The sequence below is a fragment of the Schistocerca serialis genome, chromosome 1 (genome assembly GCF_023864345.2).
Source record: "Schistocerca serialis cubense isolate TAMUIC-IGC-003099 chromosome 1, iqSchSeri2.2, whole genome shotgun sequence".
Taxonomy (NCBI): Eukaryota; Metazoa; Arthropoda; class Insecta; order Orthoptera; family Acrididae; genus Schistocerca; species Schistocerca serialis.
Window position 1 is genome coordinate 130,836,409 of NC_064638.1, and position 14,226 is coordinate 130,850,634.

The 14,226-nt window shown below is 47.1% G+C and overlaps 1 protein-coding gene and 1 non-coding gene across 2 annotated transcripts in view; both read right to left on the bottom strand.

Moving 5' to 3' along the window:
* The window catches only part of LOC126455783 (angiopoietin-related protein 6-like), a 1,041,335-nt gene that overhangs the window by 587,050 nt on the left and 440,059 nt on the right, over positions 1 to 14,226 (bottom strand). The window lies entirely within an intron of this gene.
* Positions 10,824 to 10,897, bottom strand: Trnat-ugu (transfer RNA threonine (anticodon UGU)). The gene has a single exon. It is a non-coding gene; the product is annotated as a tRNA-Thr (tRNA).

Here is a 14,226-nt window from a genome sequence, read left to right on the forward strand (position 1 = left end):
ACAAGAAATTTTCGGCATCATGGAAGTGCTTGCTGCTGAGACCGTACGTTTCATGAACAGATAGACAACAGATAGGTTCTGCCCGCATACATCTCGCAAAATGTCAATGACCAGAAATTCGGAGAATAGAATTCGTACGAAGTTTTATTGGCTGTCGCCTTTTCGACGTACGGTTCGTGAAGTGGAAGGAGGGAGAAGGAAAAGATAGTGATACTATAAGGGCCCTCCGCCAAACACCTAAATTGGCTTGTAATGTTTACAGGGTGGGCCCAAAGTCCGGTCACCCCGTCGAAAAACTGACATAGCAAACGTTCAATGTGTTGACCCCACACAGTTGTTTTCGTCTGTTACAGATTACGTAAACAATGACGAATATCACTGACTACACCACTGAAGAGCATATAATTGTAAACACTTGTGTCCATGAAATGCCAACGACTGGGCAATGGTTGGAACCTCCAGATGCGATTCGGTCGTGAGCCACCTTCACTCTTTGCTATCGGCAGTGTAAAGGATAAACCGGGAAATAGATGGCCATCAACAAGACAGGAACAATGCATCATCTGTGGAAAAGTCACAAATGAAATAGACGTGGAGAAGATCAGCGGAAATGAGTACCGTCCGGAGAACTTTGCGCAAGCATATGACAGAGGACTTTTAAGTTATGCGCATATTGACTAACGAGTGTTCAGGAATTGTTGGACAGTGTTTGATGACGATGGAAGGATGCATGTGACGCACTCCTGCAGGTCTTTGACACAATCCCGAAACGTGGCAAAATGACGTTTAGCAATGAATGTGCAATTTATAGGACATCACAATCATGCAACACTTTCTTTTGATCGAAGCAGAAGCCATATTTTTACGATGAAGTAGAGCTCTCCCCGCGTTATGCGATGTGCTTGCTTCGATAGTACACCGATGTACAGTCCATATTTTTTTATGGTAACTTTAACGAATATCAGCTTCTTCAGATGCTGAGGACTTGGATCATACCCAAGGAATAAGAGAAAACCAGTGGCTTGAGCAAGATGGTACGCCTTCTCAGTTTGCTATTTCGGTGCGGCAATATCCGACTGAACTTGTCCTAGAACGGTGAACTGACCACGGATAATCAGCATAGTCAGCTGCACTTTTCTGGCCATCGTTCAGCCGCGACATCACGACATGTAACAATTCGCGGTTTCAACAAGACCATTGTTGAAGCCAGCCGGTGTGGCCGAACGGTTCTAGGCGCTTCAGTCTGGAACCGCGCGACCGATACGGTCGCAGGTTCGAATCCTGCCTCGGACATGGATGTGTGTGCTGTCCTTAGGTTAGTTAGGTTTAAGTAGCTCTAAGTTCTAGGGAACTGATGACCTCCGATGTTAAGTCCCATAGTGCTCAGAGCCACATTAACCAATGTTGCAAGGATTGATGAAGCTGACAGGGAGGCATTGCTATGGATTGCTCCATCGATGCTGTGAAAAAATGTCGCACAGAATCTGGCGCCGAATTATTTTGTGTTCGGAGAACGACACGATGCGAACCGATGTTGTGCATGGTAAAAACATGAACAAAGTGCGTAGTCTGTTCTCGAAAAGAACACAGTCCATGACTGCAGCGCCTTACACCGCTAGGCTAATCCCGCGCGGCGAAGTCGGTAGAAGTAGGTTGATTTCGTCCTGCTCATATTCTTTGTGCAGCCACTGCCAACCTCAGCAACCTATACACAATGTTGTTGTTTGTTGTGGTCTTCAGTCGTGACATTGGTTTGATGCAGCTCTCCATGCTACTCTATCCTGTGCAAGCTTCTTCAACTCCCAGTACCTACTGCAGTCTACATCCATCTGAATCTGTTTAGTGTATTCATCTCCTGGTCTCCCTCTAAGATTTTTACCCTCCATGCTGCCCTCCAATACTAAATTGGTGATCCCTTGATGCCTCAGAACATGTCCTACCAACCGATCCCTTCTTCTAGTTAAGTTGTGCCAAAAACTTCTCTTCTCCCCAATCCTATTCAACACCTCCTCATTAGTTATGTAATCTACCCATCTAATCTTCAGCATTCTTCTGTAGCACCACATTTCGAAAGCTGCTATTCTCTTCTTGTCCAAACTAGTTATCGTCCATGTTTCACTTCCATACATGGCTACGCTCCATACACATACTTTCAGAAACGACTTTCTGACACTTAAATCTATACTCGATGTTAACAAATTTCTCTTCTTCAGAAATGCTTTCCTTGCCATTGCCAGTCCACATATTATATCCGCTCTACTTCGACCATCATCAGTTATTCTGCTCCCCAAATAGCAAAATTCCTTAACTACTTTAAGTGTCTCGTTTCCTAATCTAATTCCCTCAGCATCACCCGACTTAAATCGACTACATTCCATTATCCTCGTTTTGCTTTTGTTGATGTTCATCTTATACCCTCCTTTCATGACACTGTCCATTCCGTTCAACTGCTCTTCCAAGTCCTTTTCTGTCTCTGACAGAATGACAATGTCATCAGCGAACCTCGAAGTTTGTATTTCTTCTCCATGGAGTTTAATACCTACTCTGAATTTTTCTTTTGTCTCCTTTACTGCTTGCTCAATATACAGATTGAATAACATCGGGGATAGGCTACAACCCAGTCTCACACCCTTCCCAACCACTGCTTCCCTTTCGTGCCCCTCGACTCTTATAACTGCCATCTGGTTTCTGTACAAATTGTAAATAGCCTTTCGCTCCCTGTATTTTACCCCTGCCACCTTCAGAATTTCAAAGAGAGTACTCCAATCAACATTGTCAAAAGCTTTCTCCAAGTCTACAAATGCTAGAAACGTAGGTTTGCCTTTCCTTAGTCTAGCTTCTAAGATAAGCCGTAGGGTCAGTATTGCCTCATGTGTTCCAATATTTCTACGGAATCCAAACTGATCTTCCCCGAGGTCAGCTTCTACCAGTTTTTCCATTCGTCTGTAGAGAATACGCGTTAGTTTGCATCCGTGACTTATTAAACTGATTGTTCGGTAATTTTCACATCTGTCAACACCTGCTTTCTTTGGGATTGGGATTATTATATTCTTCTTGAAATCTGAGGGTATTTCGCGTGTCTCATACATCTTGCTCATCAGATGGTAGAGTTTTGTCAGGACTGGCTCTCTCAAGCCCGTCAGTAGTTCTAATGGAATATTGTCTACTCCCGGGGCCTTGTTTCGAGTCAGGTCTTTCAGTGCTCTGTCGAACTCTTCACGCAGTATCATATCTCCGATTTCATGTTCATCTACATCCTCTTCCATTTCCATAATATTGTCCTCAAGTACATCGCCCTTGTATAGACCCTCTATATACTCCTTCCACCTTTCTGCTTTCCCTTCTTTGCTTAGAACTGGGTTTCCATCTGAGCTCTTGATATTCATACAAGTCGTTCCCTTATCTCCAAAGGTCTCTTTAACTTTCCTGTAGGCAGTATCTATCTTACACCTAGTGAGATAGGCCTCTACATCCTTACATTTGTCCTCTAGACATGCCTGCTTAGCCATTTTGCACTTGCTGTCGATCTCATTTTTGAGACGTTTGTATTCCTTTTTGCCTATTTCATTTACTGCTTTTTTATATTTTCTCCTTTCATCAATTAAATTCAATGTTTATCCGGTTACCCAAGGATTTCTACTAGCCCTCGTCTTTTTACCTACTTGATCCTCTGCTGCCTTCACTACTTCATCTCTCAGAGCTACCCATTCTTCTTCTACTGTATTTCTTTCCCCCATTCCTGTCAATTGTCCCCTTATGCTCTCCCTGAAACTCTGTACAACCTCTGATTCTTTCAGTTTATCCAGGTCCCATCTCCTTAAATTCCCACCTTTTTGCAGTTTCTTCAGTTTTAATCTACAGTTCATAACCAATAGATTGTGATGAGAGTCCACATCTGCCCCTGGAAATGTCTTACAATTTAAAAACTGGTTCCTAAATCTCTGTCTTACCATTATGTAATCTATCTGATACCTTTTAGTATCTCCAGGCTTCTTCCATGTATACAACCTTCTTTTATGATTCTTGAACCAAGTGTTAGCTATGATTAAGTTGTGCTCTGTGCAAAATTCTATCAGGCGGCTTCCTCTTTCATTTCTTAGCCCCAATCCATATTCACCTACTACGTTTCCTTCTCTCCCTTTTCCTACTACCGAATTCCAGTCACCCATGACTGTTAAATTTTCGTCTCCCTTCACTATCTGAATAATTCCTTTTATTTCATCATACATTTCTTCAATTTCTTCGTCATCTGCAGAGCTAGTTGGCATATAAACTTATACTACTGTAGTAGGCGTGGGCTTCGTATCTATCTTGGCCACAACAATGCGTTCACTATGCTGTTTGTAGTAGCTCACCCGCACTCCTATTTTTTATTCATTATTAAATCTACTCCTGCATTACCCCTATTTGATTTTGTATTTATAACCCTGTATTCACATGACCAGAAGTCTTGTTCCTCCTGCCACCGAACTTCACTAATTCCCACTATATCCAACTGTAACCTATAAATTTCCCTTTTTAAATTTTCTAACCTACCTGCCCGATTAAGGGATCTGACATTCCACGCTCCGATCCGTAGAACGCCAGTTTCCTTTCTCCTGATAACGACGTCCTCTTGAGTAGTCCCCGCCCGGAGATCCGAATGGGGGACTATTTTACCTCCGGAATATTTTACCCAAGAGGATGCCATCATCATTTAATCATACAGTAAAGCTGCATGCCCTCGGGAAAAATTACGGCCGTAGTTTCCCCTTGCTTTCAGCCGTTCGCAGTACCAGCACAGCAAGGCTGCTTTGGTTAGTGTTACAAGGCCAGATCAGTCAATCATCCAGACTGTTGCCCCTGCAACTACTGAAAAGGCTGCTGCCCCTCTTCAGGAACCACATGTTTGTCTGGCCTCTCAACAGATACCCCTCCGTTGTGGATGCACCCACGGTTCGGCTATCTGTATCGCTGAGGCACGCAAGCCTCCCCACCAACGGCAAGGTCCTTGGTTCTTGGGGGGGCTATACACTATAGTGCGTACAAAATGCCTTGGCCGCTAGATGCGCAGTCGGCTGGGGAAGCCTCGGGAGAGCAGCAGTGGTGGGAGGTTCCTCAGAGCGCTGTAGGGGGAATGCCGAGTACTGAAGGGGAAATGCCGTTCTAAACTGAGTGCTGCACTCACATTTTTTGTAAATAGTATGAGGGGGCAGCTCCACACCTATACTAGAATGGTGACCATTCAAAAAGATCTACTGTCACCTCTGCTTTCGTTTATATCCAAAAATAATTCGGCCAAAAATGCAGCGATTGTTAACCATCTGTAACTTTCAGAGAAGCGTTATGAGCGGCGACTTTTGAGTAAAACCTATACTATGACAAAATTTGCTTCTTTCCCAAAACAGAGAATAGTTTATACTGTCCCACCTCAGTAACATTTTGTGCTGACACAATTGCGAGAGAATTCTGAAACAGTGGTTTATTTAATGAGGAACTGAGGAAATGTAAGGCCAGTAGCTTATGAAATGCACATCCTCGGTACAAAAAACGTGTAATGTTTCACATATGAGGTGCAACTATAAAGTAATGAGACTGATGTGAAAAAAAATGTTGCCTACCGTTTTAGTCAAGTTTAGTGTTGTCTCCTTCAAAGTAGTTTCCTTCTGATAGCGCACATTTTTTCCAGCGCTTCTGCCATTGATGGTAACATTTCTGGAACTCATTATCCTCAAAGACCCTCGTCACAGCTTTTTGGACATCTTGTGTTGTTTGAAAATGGTCTCCCCTGACCGCCGTTTTGAACCGCCGTTTTGACCCTTGGAAATAGAAAAAAGTAGCACAAAGCGATATCTGGTGAATAAGGTGGCTGTGGTAGTACTGAAATTTGTTTTGAGGTTAAAAATTGCTGTACTGGCAGAGCAGTATGGGATGGCGCATTACTGTGATGCAGAATCCAAGCATCAGCAATGTTGGCACGGACACGAAGAACCCTTTCACGAAGACTTTCTGAAATTTCTTTGTAGTAATATTGGTTAACTGTTTGTCCAGGAGGCACCCACTCATTATGAACAATTCCTTTGGAATCAAAGAAGCACACAAGCATGCATATAACTTTTGACTTTGACATGCGAGCTGTTTTTGGTCTTGGTGATCCCTTTGAGCAACCATTGCGAGCTTTGGCGTTTTGTCTCTGGATCGTAGTGGAAAAAAAAACAACTTTCATCACCAGTGATAGCACGGCTCAACAATCCTGGATTGACTTCCGTTCGCTCTAACAGATCGGCTGCCACATTTTTCCGTGTTTCTCGCTGTTGTGGTGTGAAATTTTTGGGGACCATTTTTGCACAAATCTTTCTCATACCAAGGTCTTCGGTTATTATTAGACGAACCGTTTCTCGATTGATGTTCAGTTCTTCTGCAATCATTTTCTCAGATAATCTTCGATCAGCTCGCGCGAGTTCACGCACCCTGGCCAAGTTGACATCCATCCATGAGGTCTTCAGCTTCAACATTCGTTCTGCCTACACTAAACATTTTATGCCAACGAAAAACTTGAGCTCTTGACATAACCTCCTCTCCAACAGCCTTCTGAAGCTTACCATAAGTTGTTGTCGCGTTTTCACCCAATTTAACGCAAAAAGAAATGGCATACCGTTGCGCAATATTATGCGGTTCCATTTCCGTGACGAGACACACAAACACATGTTAACTTATTACAGCACAACTCACGACTGAGCAGTTGTATCGATGTGCCGCTTGAACTACAAGCAGCTTACAGACCAAGGTGAAAGATAGTGAGCCTACGCAAGCCTACAGGGTTGCCACATCTTGCAAAGGAGATCAGTCTCATTACTTTATTGTCGCACCTCATATGTTGTTTCAAAAGCCATAGCACTTCCCATTTCACCAGCTATTGATGGCCCTTAAAAATTATATTCTTTCACCGAAACATTCTGTAGTTATTGGAATAACACAGTAGATAATGAAGATTTTGTTGTGGCGTAACAAGCTTGCTACGCCACACTGGGAAGGGAGCCGAAAGAAAGGCACGCGTACACACACGCCGACTGGCGTCAAGTCTGGAACAGGATAACTATTGAATGGTAGCAAGAAAAGTACGTAGCTGCTTTATACTTAACTTTTATTCTTTGATGAATACAGCGTTCTTCTTGAGACATTTATACGATAACTCTCAAACTAGGTAAGGCTAATGGCGCCTTGCTAGGTCGTAGCCATGGACTTAGCAGAAGGCTATTCTAACTGTCTCTCGGCAAATGAGAGGAAGGCTTCGTCCGTATTGTCGCTAGCAATGTCGTCCGTACAACTGGGGCGAGTGCTCTCTCGTATATCGAGACCTGCCTTGTGGTGGCGCTAGGTCTGCGATCACACAGTGGCGACACGCGGGTCCGACATGTACTAAATGGACCGCGGCCGATTTAAGCTACCACCTAGCAAGTGTGGTGTCTGGCGGTGACACCACAGTTTTACGTAACAAAGATATGGTAAAATACTCTCCTCTTTGCGTGCCATCATTTGCCAAAATCTCATTTCGATATCTAAAACCATTTATGAAATATCAGGAATGTTGCGGACATTTCACTCTGGCTTTATCGCTGGCGCGGCGCGATCGCAAATGAATGTGCTACATCAAATCAATTTTGTCGAGATTGGTGACAGATAGATACCTCTACCGAAGTGTAAAGCAAAATTCAGTGTGTCAGGTAAATTTAATACACAACAACACTTTATGTAATATGCATCAAATGCAAAATCATTGCAACCTCTATGTTTCATTGCAAATTTTTCCGAATTTTGTGCAGTGTCCTACTTTCACGTAAATATCACAATAACTATGAGCACTGACGAAATGATGGGAACATTGTAAGGGGTTCACCACCCTGCTGGAGCAAATGTAATTCCGATATATCGCTCACGCGCTGCCTGCGAACAGAAAATACCTTTGCTACAATAAAGTCACAGGTCAAAGCAGTGTCGGCAGTTGTTGCAATCGCTAGCTGTTACAGAGCAGTTGTTGCAGTCGCTCGCTGCTACATTGCCGTTGTAGTCTGTCGCTGGTAGTGAGCAGTTCATAGCCATGTATTGCAAGGTAAATTCTATTATTTTTATTGGCATGCGCGTAGTTAAGTCACTTGTCTGAGATGTTAATATGAATTTGTTTCAAACTTTTTGTGATTCGTCATCACCAGTTGACCAAGATTTGTAATATTAAATTTTTCATATAATGGATTGCAGATCTTTATCAATAATGTAAAAGATTTTCAGAATATAATTTTTACTAGTCAACAAAAAGGGAAGGAACAGTTTTGCCTTAAGTCATTTCCAGTCTCGATCCAGTCATTTATTTAAATTTAAATATTTCACAAATTTTCTCAGAACATAGTCATGTTTTCTTTAGTAATCAGACGACCAGCTGTGCACCTATGTCAGTAAGTAAAGTCAGTTTTTCTCTTAATTCAGATCCCAGACAAATGATGTCCATTATTAGCAGATAGGCTAGCATTGCACTAAACTGTGCCATTTACGAGCAGATATATAGACAGCGTTATCCGGCGACACCATCATGAGGTAAGAATTTTTCATTTTATTTCTCACGGACAGATTCAGATTTATTTCACACGGCCATGGCGTAGCGCTGCTCACGTCAAAATTTATCAGTTTTCATGAGTTAAGATACTAACAAAAAAATTATCATTTCTATTATATACGGGAAAGTTACAACATCGTCATGATCCTGACATGTAAAGATATAAGTAAAGCAAAAATGAAAATTTTTACCGAATAGTATCTATAAAATCGTTTGAGAAACAACTGCAGGAAGCGCGCCTCGATTCTGTCATGGCTCGCCGGCCGAAAGTTGGAAAACACTAATCGGCCTCCCCTTCCAAACAAACGAATGAACTCGCCCAGCGCTTTGAAGAAAACTGGTCACTGCGCTTTGGTCACCGTACCCTGCGCGAGCTGTAACTTGCGTATGTGGCCATTGTGGAGGACTGTTGTAACCCATTGTGTTTTGTCGCCAATTGTAGTGACCACGCTAGGATGTAGGCTTCAAACCGGCCGCGGTCCGTCAGTACACATCGGACCCGCGAGTCGCCACTGTCGACGCTAGCAGACCGAGCGCCGCCACTCGGCTAGCGCACTGGCCAGTTCTACAGACGACTTTAATACACTCCTGGAAATGGAAAAAAGAATACATTGACACCGGTGTGTCAGATCCACCATACTTGCTCCGGACACTGAGAGAGGGCTGTACAAGCAATGATCACACGCACGGCACAGCGGACACACCAGGAACCGCGGTGTTGGGCGTCGAATGGCGCTAGCTGCGCAGCATTTGTGCACCGCCGCCGTCAGTGTCAGCCAGTTTGCCGTGGCATACGGAGCTCCATCGCAGTCTTTAACACTGGTAGCATGCCGCGACAGCGTGGACGTGAACCGTATGTGTAGTTGACGGACTTTGAGCGAGGGCGTATAGTGGGCATGCGGGAGGCCGGGTGGACGTACCGCCGAATTGCTCACCACGTGGGGCGTGAGGTCTCCACAGTACATCGATGCTGTCGCCAGTGGTCGGCGGAAGGTGCACGTGCCCGTCGACCTGGGACCGGACCGCAGCGACGCACGTATGCACGCCAAGACCGTAGGATCCTACGCAGTGCCGTAGGGGACCGCACCGCCACTTCCCAGCAAATTAGGGACACTGTTGCTCCTGGGGTATCGGCGAGGACCATTCGCAACCGTCTCCATGAAGCTGGGCTACGGTCCCGCACACCGTTAGGCCGTCTTCCGCTCACGCCCCAACATCGTGCAGCCCGTCTCCAGTGGTGTCGCGACAGGCGTGAATGGAGGGACGAATGGAGACGTGTCGTCTTCAGCGATGAGAGTCGCTTCTGCCTTGGTGCCAATGATGGTCGTATGCGTGTTTGGCGCCGTGCAGGTGAGCGCCACAATCAGGACTGCATACGACCGAGGCACACAGGGCCAACACCCGGCATCATGGTGTGGGGAGCGATCTCCTACACTGGCCGTACACCACTGGTGATCGTCGAGGGGACACTGAATAGTGCACGGTACATCCAAACCGTCATCGAACCCATCGTTCTACCATTCCTAGACCGGCAAGGGAACTTGCTGTTCCAACAGGACAATGCACGTCCGCATGTATCCCGTGCCACCCAACGTGCTCTAGAAGGTGTAAGTCAACTACCCTGGCCAGCAAGATCTCCGGATCTGTCCCCCATTGAGCATGTTTGGGACTGGATGAAGCGTCGTCTCACGCGGTCTGCACGTCCAGCACGAACGCTGGTCCAACTGAGGCGCCAGGTGGAAATGGCATGGCAAGCCGTTCCACAGGACTACATCCAGCATCTCTACGATCGTCTCCATGGGAGAATATCAGCCTGCATTGCTGCGAAAGGTGGATATACACTGTACTAGTGCCGACATTGTGCATGCTCTGTTGCCTGTGTCTATGTGCCTGTGGTTCTGTCAGTGTGATCATGTGATGTATCTGACCCCAGGAATGTGTCAATAAAGTTTCCCCTTCCTGGGACAATGAATTCACGGTGTTCTTATTTCAATTTCCAGGAGTGTAGAAATTGTTCACTTGGTATAGCTTCAGAGGTCTCATTTGCAGAGACGCTAGTTAGCATAGCCTTCAGCTAAGTCAGTAGCTACGATCTAGCCAGGCGCCACATACAGTTTATGTATTTATAGATACCATCGGTGACCATTCAGCTCGTTAGAATGAAATTACAATGAAATGAACACCCTTAGCTGCTTACAGGCGTTGACATACGTCAACGGGGACAGATGAAAACGTGTGCCCCGACCGGGACTCGAACCCGGGATCTCCTGCTTACATGGCAGACGCTCTATCCACCTGAGCCACCGAGGACACAGAGGATAGCGCGACTGCAGGGATTTATCTCTGGCACGCCTCCCGCGGAACCCACAATCTGAGCGTATTGTCCCGCATTACATTCGTAGTGCCCCCGCCCATTATTACTCGCGGCGCGTTGCCGATTCCCGTAAGAGTTCGGGCACTGTTTGTGCATTCGCAGCCGGCCGGTGTGGCCGTGCGGTTCTAGGCGCTTCAGTCTGGAACCGCGCGACCGCTACGGTCGCAGGTTCGAATCCTGCCTCGGGCATGGATGTGTGTGATGTCCTTAGGTTAGTTCGGTTTAATTAGTTCTGATGACCTTATAAGTTAAGTCCCATAGTGCTCAGAGCCATTTGAACCATTTTTTGTTCCAGATACATCCCGTCAAGTATAGTTCATTGCTGCTCACGTCAGCCTACGTGATAAACACTTGCAATTAATGGCCACACCTCGTGATCAGACAGTCAAACTGCGTGACTCAGTCGGGTCACCCTTTTTCCATGACGCCCATAGTTCCGCCTCATAACACCTGGCATCACGGGCCGCACCTCGAATACCGGTAAGTGGTACTACTTCACAAAGTGGAGCGAGAAAAATAGTGAATAATGTCGCATTTAACATAAACTCAGAACCCCTCCAGCATTGGTGGCATCCAAAATATGACGTCATTTCTGGAGCCAGAGTGATGGTGCCAGGTACTTGAAGTGTGCCTGATTGCGAGACGCGACGAGCAGCGCAGTGTGGCGAATCCGCACAGCTGGTTGGCATGGGATGGGACGGCAGGGAGTTCAACGGCCGCCGGCGTGCCGCTGTGGGGCAGATAACGCGGCTCGCCGGGTTGCGTAATGCGGGCGCCAGCGCCAGCCAGTAGGAGCTGGAACAGGTAGCGCCGGCACTTCCTCTGGTAACGCGCGACGTCAGCGCCACGAGGGCGCCCCGCTGACAGGCGGTGGTCGTCGCAGGCGTCGCCGCCGCTCCAGGGAGAGAGGGACGGCGTCACGTGCCGACAGCTGACATCCCGTCCTGTTTGTTGACACTTCGCCGCCAGCGAGGATTGCGCAAGCGAGGGAAGTGGCAGAAGGAGGCAGGGGCAGGAAAGAGCCTAGTGCCAGAATGAGATTTTCACTCTGCAGCGGGGTGTGCGCTGATATAAAACTTCCTGGTAGATTAAAACTGTGTGCCGGACCGAGAATCGAACTCGGTCCCGAGTTGGAGTCTCGGTCTGGCACACAGTTTTAATCTGCCAGGAAGTTTCGAGCATAGTGGTTCTGCGGCTAGTGGGTGCAGACTGTCTTAAAGTCCTTCCCTGTATCAAGAGACTAGTCGTAGAAAGTGAGCCTCCTGCAGCGGGACTCCCCTGTAATGCGTTCTCAATTTTGTTCACGCGTCAACGACAATACTGCCTGTGCTCTGAGAGGTTCAAATGGTTCAAATGGCTCTGAGCACTATGGGACTTAACAGCTGAGGTCATCAGGCCCCTAGATCTTAGAACTACTTAAACCTAACTAACCTAAGGACATCACACACAACCATGCCCGAGGCAGGTTTCGAACCTGAGACCGTAGCGGTCTCGCGGTTCCAGACTGACGCGCCTAGAACCGCACGGCCACACCGGCCGGCGCTCTGAAAGGTCTTTTGTGCAGTGTGGCACCTGGACGATAAAAGAGAGGTTACTGAGCCACGTTGGCCCCTTCTGGGTTTGACACCCTTGCCTAGTAGCGCGGTCCGCCCCTGTGGCGCCCTGCTGGTCCCTTAGTAGAGTTTTTTATTGTCCTTGGGCAGCTTGTTGATGCCATTGGTCATAGTCAACTAGAAAGCTAAGTTCCAGACAAGGAAACCACGGAAGGGCAGGTACGATAGGCGAGGTCTAAATAAGATGGAAGGATAACGGGTACAACTGGGTAAATTAACGCCCGACTGCTACGAGAGAGAAACTGAACTTATGAGGGATGCCGTAGCAAACCAGGAGGCCGTAACTTCTCAGAGGCTACGGTGAGACGGGAATCGGCGCGCCGCCCGCGCGCCCGTATACAGCCGATGCGCACAGGCGGGTAACAAGTAAGGCAGCGGAGCAGCGCCTCCAAACGCTATGAACGGCTCGGAAAGCCGAGAGAAATCAAGCAAAAGAAATTCTTGAAGCCATCGACAGTAATGAAATTGTTCCTCATTTCTTGAAATGCGTCATGTCGACTGAGCCATGCACGGCTCATGTTCATGCCATTTATTGTTTGTCATCATCTGTTACTGTTCTGCCGCCTCATTTTCCTATTCCATTTACTGTCGTCACTAAATCCCTGCCTTACTTGCCCGTGAGCGGCAGCAGCAGCGCGTATCGATAAGTGCACTGTCGTACCATCTCTGGAGCGACCGATTGTATTTCCGGGTCGTCGTGTGTCTGGCAGTCAGTTGGAGACGCACCAGCAGTGCAGTCGCGACGCAGCAGCAGTGAAGTCGGGGACGGAGCGCCGGTGAGGCACGGACAGCCAGTGGTCGCCGACGACTGGCGACACACATGAACTGTCCGACAAGGGAGATTGGAGCGAGACGACCGTTGGTTGATCGTTCGGTTGGTCATGTCATCGGCCAACGTATATTTGGTCCTTTCACCGTTTCCGGGCCTGGGCAGTTGGTCGGTTGGCGCGGAGCAGCGAGGAAATCTCCCTGGCGCGTAGTTTGGCCGAGGCCGCTGGCGGCGTCCACGCGCGGTGTGTGTGGTGTTGTTCCCATTGCTACGAGGTCCGTGGCTAACTGATCCTGTTCACATTGTGTCGTCTGGATTTCGTTGTCGGCTATTGCAGCAACAACGTCTGTTTTCAGGTTGGCAAATTTTAGTCACCCCCAGTGGAGTTTAACTTAACTTGATTATTTTGAACTGAAGTGCACCAGCGGAATCTTCTGTCTTGTGGTCGTTAACGTTCCAGTTACCTGCCCTGGCAGTTGTAAATTCAGGCAGTGTGTTTTCCTCATCATGTTGTCGGTGTCCAGCACGGTGTGTAGTTTGACCGCTCAATGTATAATTGGTTGTGAGCGCCAATACCTTCTACATTGTTCCATTGAACTCCCTGTTGTGTGCTGGTCGGGTGGAGCGGAAGTTACCTTGTCGGTAGGTCCGTTGACTGTCTGTCGGTTGGGTTGTCGTCAGATCGAGAATGGTGGGGCCGACTGCCTGTCTCACTTAAGCGAGCATTAGTGTTTGAATTCCAGGCCGACCTACGGAAACTTCTGAACTCCGTTGGGTGTACTGCCTTTCCTTATTTGTTCTTCTTTGTATTTGTATGGCTTCTAGCCGATTTTTAGATTAAGGTTGTTTTGCCCTTAAGGCGTAAGATTGTTTGGGCCTTCAG